The sequence below is a fragment of the Schistocerca gregaria genome, chromosome 2 (genome assembly GCF_023897955.1).
Source record: "Schistocerca gregaria isolate iqSchGreg1 chromosome 2, iqSchGreg1.2, whole genome shotgun sequence".
Taxonomy (NCBI): Eukaryota; Metazoa; Arthropoda; class Insecta; order Orthoptera; family Acrididae; genus Schistocerca; species Schistocerca gregaria.
Genome location: NC_064921.1, coordinates 401,670,304 through 401,678,579, shown reverse-complemented (window position 1 = coordinate 401,678,579; position 8,276 = coordinate 401,670,304). Strand labels below are relative to the sequence as shown.

General features: G+C 44.0%; 1 non-coding gene across 1 annotated transcript; it reads right to left on the bottom strand.

Moving 5' to 3' along the window:
* Positions 1 to 646: 646 nt before the first annotated feature.
* Trnas-gcu (transfer RNA serine (anticodon GCU)) lies at positions 647 to 728 on the bottom strand. The gene has a single exon. It is a non-coding gene; the product is annotated as a tRNA-Ser (tRNA).
* Between the last annotated feature and the right edge of the window lie 7,548 nt (positions 729 to 8,276).

The following is an 8,276-nucleotide window of genomic DNA, read 5'->3' as shown; positions in this document are numbered from 1 at the left end:
TCCATCTCCTCTTCCTTTCCCTCTCTCCTCCCCCTTTCTATGCCCATCGTTTCCTCCTCCTCTTTCTTCCTCTCCTCCTGTCCCCTCAGTCTATCTCGTCGTTTTCGTTTTCTCTGTCCTTTTCCTCCCACCCTTCTGTCCATCTCTTCTTCCATTCTCTCTCTGACTTTGGCCCTTGTTTATTGTTATTGCAAATTCAAATTGTATAATAGTATTCTAATCATAAGCCGACAACCCACAAATACAACCTTTATGTTAGCTGACAACGTTTCACTATTGTACATTTTACTTGTGTATTTATACATTATACATATTAAAAATATATAGGTCACGTCCGTCCGAAAGCTGTGTAAATATTTTAATTACATCGATCAAGAGTTTTTCGAGGTTCTTGGTAATAACCTTTCGGCTTTATATATTACACATTTATTTACATGTATACTTAAAAGACAAGTATATAAAAACATGTGAGTATTCGAATGCAAAGTGGTGTCAAAATTTCGAAGCATTCTATGGAGAAGCTTCGGCGAGTTAAGATTTTGAACAAACGAACATTTACTGTTTTATTTATATAGATATGTAGAAATTATGTAACTACCACAAATGACATGCCAACCTCTTTTGATTTAAGCACCGTAAAAACATTCGACGAGGATGGGATTCGAACCCACGCGTGCAGAGCACATTGGATTAGCAGTCCAACGCCTTAACCACTCGGCCACCTCGTCAGCCGTAACAGGATGGTCTATTTCTACTGTGATGTCACATCAGATTGTAATGCCCTTACTGGCAGCATTTTTCCCTTCTACTGATATTTCGCTCTCTGTGGTACCGCTTGCCTTGGTCTCATGCCAGTTCACTGGTCCGCTGTTACGACAGCCGGCTACTGATTACGTATCTCTCACGCAGCTTGTTTCCTTTTCCCTATCGCAATGCTCCTGACCACCGCCTACGTTTCTCGCTTACTATGCGACACTCATTTCACCGCTTTATCGCTGAAAGCCCATGCTTTTCTTTTTTAGATTAAACAAACAGAGGAACATTCTGTTCTCTCCTTTGAAACTCTTCTTGGTTCCCTCTCCAGCCTCAATGACGGAGAAGTTGGGACATCAGCGACTTAAGCAAACGAAGACGAAATTAACGTGGGTGGGAACAAGTTAAGATTGATCGGGCGTTGGGCCGGGGGAGAATCGGGGAGAGGGAGGGGAGAGGGCGGGCGGAGGTTGAGTAGGCATACGAACAACGTTCCAGCATCAGTCGCCATATAATGAGACCAGTTTTAATTGTTCCTATCAAGCAAAATTATTGACTAGTTAGGCGTCAGATACCAATTCAAGTTTCGTAATATCCCTTGAAACGCAACGATTGTTAAATTCTGTGCATTTCAAACTGTCCATCACCACGTACAAAGGTATATTCAACTGGTGAAGAATTTTATGAAGAAGACGGTCCTTTTCCCCAGATGAGCTGCCGCCAAGGACAGGAACAAGCATAAATCGTCGTACTCAGACGCGACAACGGCATTCCAAAACTCTGCCCAAAAATTTCATAAATTTTTGTACTGTTAAAATAAGAACAATGAACAAGTTGGTTTTTTCTTGGCACGATCTTACGCTGAAACTACTGTCTCCAAGACAACGTGTTGCGAACCATCATTTTGTTTAAATTATTATGTGGTAGGAGATATAAATATACCAAGTGGAAGATTTTGAGCTTTCTTAAACGGTACTCTCTTTGAGAATATTTTTAGTGTGCCGATAATGATGGTGAGAAAATTCCGATCAAGAGGATGAATTTAGTAATTTTCTGAACGACAATGACTGGGGTTTGCCCACCTACGGAAAGGAAACTGTAGGTCCAGATTAATCCAGAATGACTAATATTTCTCGTGAATCCCAGGAAAGGAATATGACTTCTACATTTACATACCAGAAAGAACACTGGCATATAAACGCATCTTTTTTAAGGAAATAATAGAAATGGCCATATTACAATGGAAGGATCTAGCCGGGTGTCGTGAAACGCGTCACCCAAAATGTGTGTCAAAACTCCCGTGATCCGTCGGTACAAAACCTATTGCACGGGTCATATTGCTCTAGAGGAAGGTAAGTGTGAGGCGAACCACACCTTATGAATCTGTGGTGTCTGTACGGACTAACTCGCGGATCTCTCTTCCGCCCGCGAGTCAAGAAGAAGCATCTAGTATAATTAATGTGGTGGAACTAAGTAAACCGTACATCTCCATAATGTTACGTATTCGTTCACAAATTATGCTCAGACTAGACATCCTATCGAACGATGCAGCGCTTACCAAATGAATCAACACCATCGTAAGGCGAAGGCAGCGCCTGCGCCCATCGGAATCTTCTTGAAGTCTGCTAGCAGCAGAGTGTGGAATTCTGCTCTCCTCAGGAAGTGCCACCAGAAGTAGAAGTCTGCTTCCATCAGACTCTAACGACCGAAACGGAAGTCTGCTCCCATCGGAAGGTGACGTCAGAACCCTCACCTCACTTCCTCTCTGAGTTTTCCTCCGCAAGTGAAAACCCACCTAATTTTGCCTCAGCAAATCGGACTTGGGTAACAATCGCTCCAAGAATCAGACGAAAGGAATTCGAAGTTACTGACCCCTTCCTAGCGAAATTCTGAGAGTGGCCCATGGAACATTACATTTTTAAGTCCTATATAAACCACTTTGTGTGAGAAAATCGTAAAGTAAACGAAAGAATAAATTTTTCCCTTGTTAATCAAATTAAATAGCTCTTCTGGAATTTCGCTGCTTATAATATACGAAAGGGCAAGTTTATTTGTCTTGTAAACGTTCTTTGTACCTTTTTGTGTGTGAGCTCGGAGAGATCGGACGTATGTGAAGTGTATTTTCTGTCTACTGGCAAAAATTGACTTATTTTACTTAATCCTGCGAAACTGTTTAAAAATCATTTTCCTTCCTTGTTTCCTTCGTCATGAACATAATTTTCATTGTATTTTTTATTTATAGCGGCCAATGTCGCGAAGTCGCAAGTGGAATGTTCGATGATGAAAGGACCAAACTCTACTCGTGTTTTATCGTTATCTCTTCGTTACTGTAAGACAGTACCCCGTAATGAGATTAATTTGCCGGAAATTTTTGTTTGTCTTACATAATTCTCTGCGCAAGACTTACTCTCAATTGAACGGCCACACATTATCGAACAATGACGTCACCAACATACTGATTGGTCTGATGCACTTCCACGTCTTTTTTTACTGACGTCGTTGTATATGAATGCTAATTATTCAAATTTCTCAGAATTCACGAATTATTTACACTTCTCGATGCTTAACAAATGAATTTTTCCATTGTCATTGGAAAGTATTTTCTTCTCGCGACAGTTAACTTATTCGAAGTCTTATTCGCGGTATTTTGTATCTCTGCTTATTGAGAAATTTTCATTGAAATACCTCAATAGCCAAAAAAGGCATGTTTCACCTGCCACATGTTGCCATACATGAAGGAAAGCTTGTTTTTGACCAAACTGTGTGGCGTCAGTCTGGCGCGACAGTAACGTATTTCGGGAACATAGGAATTCAACCACCTGTGTCGCCTCGCCACGCTGCCATTGTGTGGGAGGGCGTGGTCACAGACGAGACTTTGCCGGAGTGACGCTTTCAGAAAATTGTTCGGGAAGAGCAGCTTCGACCAGAAAGGACTTCGTTCCCCACTCCACCAATTAGAGCGTGACCAAGCGAGCACTTTCCCAAAAGAGGACCCACCTCGTGAGTAATCAGTGGTGCGGCGACAGCTACTCGTAACGCAGAAATACACAGACAGCTCTAAGATTTGTAACGGACTCCTCCACAGGGAGACAAACGGGAAGGTGTGTCTCGCCAGGGTGTCCCACGCCGCTGCGGCGCGCGGCTCGACACGCAGTCCACAATGAGGTGCTCCATTTCTGAAGCCCTCTGCCACCACTTTAATGCGTAACCAGTCTTTTGTGAACAGGCAACAAAGGAGGCCCCCGACTACTGTTCGTCCAGGCAGCTTGAAAGGAATGGCAGGGACGCAGTCCTCAGGCCTGCAGGTACTTCTCCACATTCAGGCGCTCTCATATGAGAAATTTACCAAGAGACGAAAACATAGTTACTTTAAGAACGATTGAAATTGCTTACTAGCTGTTTCACAAGGAAATGTTTCTAAACTACACGGACAGAGGAATGGTGTAAGGTGTTATTCATTGATCTCTTGCAATTCTTCCTGTTGTTTATGACATGAAACAAATCGGCCAGATAATTGGAGGTACTTTCAACTGTGTGCATCCTGTCTCGCAGCAAATTGGTGATCTGTTATTTAATAGTTTAGGGATAGAGTCATCGTACGGAATAAGATGTGGAGTAATTGGAATTGTAGTGTAAACTGATGCTCAGCCACACTTATAAAAACAAGTTCATCCAGTGCTCTTTTTAGTTGGTAGTTAATAAGTAAGCTATCAGAATTTCTTTGTTACCATTTAACAGAACAATAAGAACACTAAGTCCTCGTCATGAGAGAAACACAACTCAGGTAATACAGTACATACCCCTTGATACTTGTTCAAACATTTATCGTTTAACCGGTACAGTCTTTAACAAATTGTAGCAACGTGTCACACTAACGATAAACGGCCGAAATAGCACAAAAGCAAGGAACGGCTCCCAACGATTGTCCACAACTGAGCCGCAGTAAGCTGCAGACTTTACGCTACATGGTTTTCTCCGTTCGCGGTTGATGATCGATGCCTGCAGCTGGTGACGATGTTCCGGCACATGATTCCAGCTCTGACAAGAGTCGCCAAGTGACTCGCACCCTGCCGTCCGTCCTCGGGAGATCCCAGTGAGTCGTGCGTAAAGCCAATGCGGTCGCGGTCGCACTATGCGGCGAGCGCAGCGCTGCACTGCAGGAATATCGCCTACAGTAACAGCTTGGCTTATGTCAATAAACGAGCTAAAAAAACACTTGGATTAGATGGTGGAGCAGGGAGAGAAAGGCGGCCCTTCCCCATGGCCGTTGTTGACGAAGTTCAAATATCTGTAGCTGGCCGTGCAGCACTTGGTCCAACTTCTGCAGCCAGTTGGGTTGGTTGTTTGGGGGAAGAGACCAAACAGCGAGGTTATCGGTCTCATAGGATTAGGGAAGGAGGGAAGGAAGTCAGCCGTCCCCTTTCAAAGGTACCATCCCGGCATTTGCCTGGAGCGATCTAGGGAAATCACGGAAAACCTAAATCAGGATGGCCGGACGCGAGATTGAACCGTCGTCCTTCCGAATGCGAGTCCTGTGTGTTAGCCATTGCGCTTTGCAGCCAGTGCTTCAGTTGTGTCACAGGAATTGTCTCTCCCCTGGTCAACGTTTCAAACATTTTGCAGCGCATTTGACATCGGTATCCTTGCAAGATTCAGAATGTGCACCAGATTAAGCTCCAAGATAGGCTGTATGGGAATGGATGACATATGGCCGAGGAATATTCTTTGGACAGACGAGGAACATTTTACTCTGCACAATGCTGTGAACGTACAGAACTGTCGCATATGGGATTCTACTATAGCACACATTGAGCAGGAACGCCCAATGCACTTATTTTATGTGGCTGTAGTGAGCGGTTTCACAAAGCTCCTTCGTTCTCGGTCCATTTTTCTTTGAGGAGATGAAACATCGCGCGTCTGTTAGGCGTACAGTGGTATCTGCACGTTATGAGACCTTCCTTGTACAACACGTGAGTCCAGCTTTGCAAGAACCCTCTCTGTCGACACCACTATTTTCCTGCAGGATGGGGCGACACCACATGCCTTTGCCAGGTGAAAGATTTACTTCAAGAAGCCTTCGCAACGACCGCATCTTCTCTAGGCAATTTCAAGATGTGTGACCTTTCGGATCCCTCGACCTAAATCCATGTGACTTCTGGTTGTGGGCATACCTGAAAAATCGTATCTATAGGGACGTAACGGGAGTCTTCCTGATCTGAAAAATAGCATACAACGACACAACGCCCTGGTTATAGTAGATATGCTGCGAACAACGGTCGACCATGCCATGTTATGGTTCCATCATCTAACTGAGTCAGGAGACCATGCTGACATCATATTGTAACTTGTTCAAAAATGTTCAAATGTGTGTGAAATCTTATGGGACTTAACTGCTAAGGTCATCAGTCCCTAAGTTTACACACTACTTAACCTAAATTATCCTAATGACAAATACACACACCCATGCCCGAGGAAGGACTCCAATCTCCGCTGGGACCAGCCGTACAGCCCATAACTGCAGCGCCTTAGACCGTGTAACTTGGGATTACCCAATAAATGTGCCAGGATCACTGTTATCATGAAATTGTTCCTCCCCTTTTCCTGCACCCACATCACATTCTGACTGCTTACAGTGCCATATCTTCACCATTTCGCAGAACATGGAACTACTATATTTTTCTATCATACTCCGTGAGCGCAACGATTAATGAACACACCTACAATGTTTTAGCGTTCTGTAATGTATACAGGCTACACTACAGCACCCGTAACACCTCCAGCTTAATTATAACTACTCAGTATTATCTTCTACCAAATCTTGCCAAATTCGCCTCGCTCCTTAAACAACCTCTCCAACCAGCTAGCTAGTTTCTCCGCACTCTGCTATGTGACACCATCCTAAAGAGCCCGTATACATCAAACAGCAATTCCTGACTTGAAACAAGCAGCCGTGTCTGCCGAACGCACGACCACACATGGGAATACACTTGTGAACACTTTCGAAATTTTCCACGTGGGGAGAATAAGTTTATTGTTCGTTGGAGACCACTGACTACCGACTTTCAATACACTACCACCACCACTCAACAGGCATAAATCTTGCCTGCTGCACCCCACGGGGACTGCAGGGCGGCTTCAGATTTTGTGAGCTCCTAAATCACTAAATGAAGTTATATCAACATTCAGCACTGTTGGCCCACAGAGCGAGGTGGCGCAGTGGTTAGCACACTGGACTCGCATTCGGGAGGAGGACGTTTCAATCCCGTCTCCAGCCATCCTGATTTAGGTTTTTCGTAATTTCCCTAAATCGTTTCAGGCAAATGCCGGGATGGTTCCTTTGAAAGGGCACGGCCGATTTCCTTCCCCATCCTTCCCTAACCCGAGTTTGCGCTCCGTCTCTAATGACCTCGTTGTCGACGGGACGTTAAAACAACACTAACCTAATTAACCTAACCTGTTGGCCAATCAGCCTCAACATAAAAAATCAAAGAATTCCAACTGCCATTTCCATTTCTCACTAACGGAACTCAGCAATGTACTGCTTCCTGCTAGAGCATTCACACAACCTTGAAAACAGCAAAGTCAGCACACACCACCAACCATTTAGCGGGACTATGGGAAGACTGGACGATGCTCTGCTGGTAGGACAAAACCTTCCTTCACCTGGATCGCAGAAATCAGCCCTGGGGATACACAGTGCCTACTGGATGAGTATAAATATGCACCCAAGAAATGCTATGTTACACAACAGAAAAGCAATTGAAATCACTCAATAGAGGAAGGATTACTGGGCCTGATGGGATACCAGTTTTATTCTACGCAGAGTATAAGTAAAAACCTGCTCCTCTTCTAGCAGTTGTGTACCGTAGGCCTCTAGAAATGGCGAAGTGACCCTAATGATTGGATATAAGCTCAGGAGGATCGAAAAGACCCGCCCTATTCTCTGACGTCTATTTGTTGTGGAAATTTGGAACATGTTTTAAGCTTACGTATATTCTAATAACTGGAGACCAAAAATCTCCTGTGTAGGAATCAACATAGGCTCCGAAAACAACAACTGTGTGAAATCTAACTCACTCTGAGAAAGCTGTCATGTGACAATATTAATAAGGGAAACAAAAGTCAAGATTTTTCTTCGTTCAAAACACCTGGCGTCACTGAACCACGTGGAAGTGTCACCAGCCACCAGCTGACAAGCCTAAACACTTCAGCACTGTTAGTGGGTCTCATCGTTGTTAAGAGATATTGTGAGCAATTCAGCAACAAATTGTTAGAGAAATGCAGACAGAACCACCCTTGATACTTCCAATACCTTGCGCCTCTTTTAGATCCTTCTTAGCTTTCATCCAATCATTAGGATCATATCGCCACTTCTAGACGCCTACAGTACACAGCTGCCAGAAGAATAGTCAGGGCTTGACTTAGACGTAAAGACCATGTAACATATTCGTTAAGCAAATGTAGAGTAATTGAAGACTGCTGACGACTGGGAAAGAGCAGAATCAATTCGGTCATTACGAATG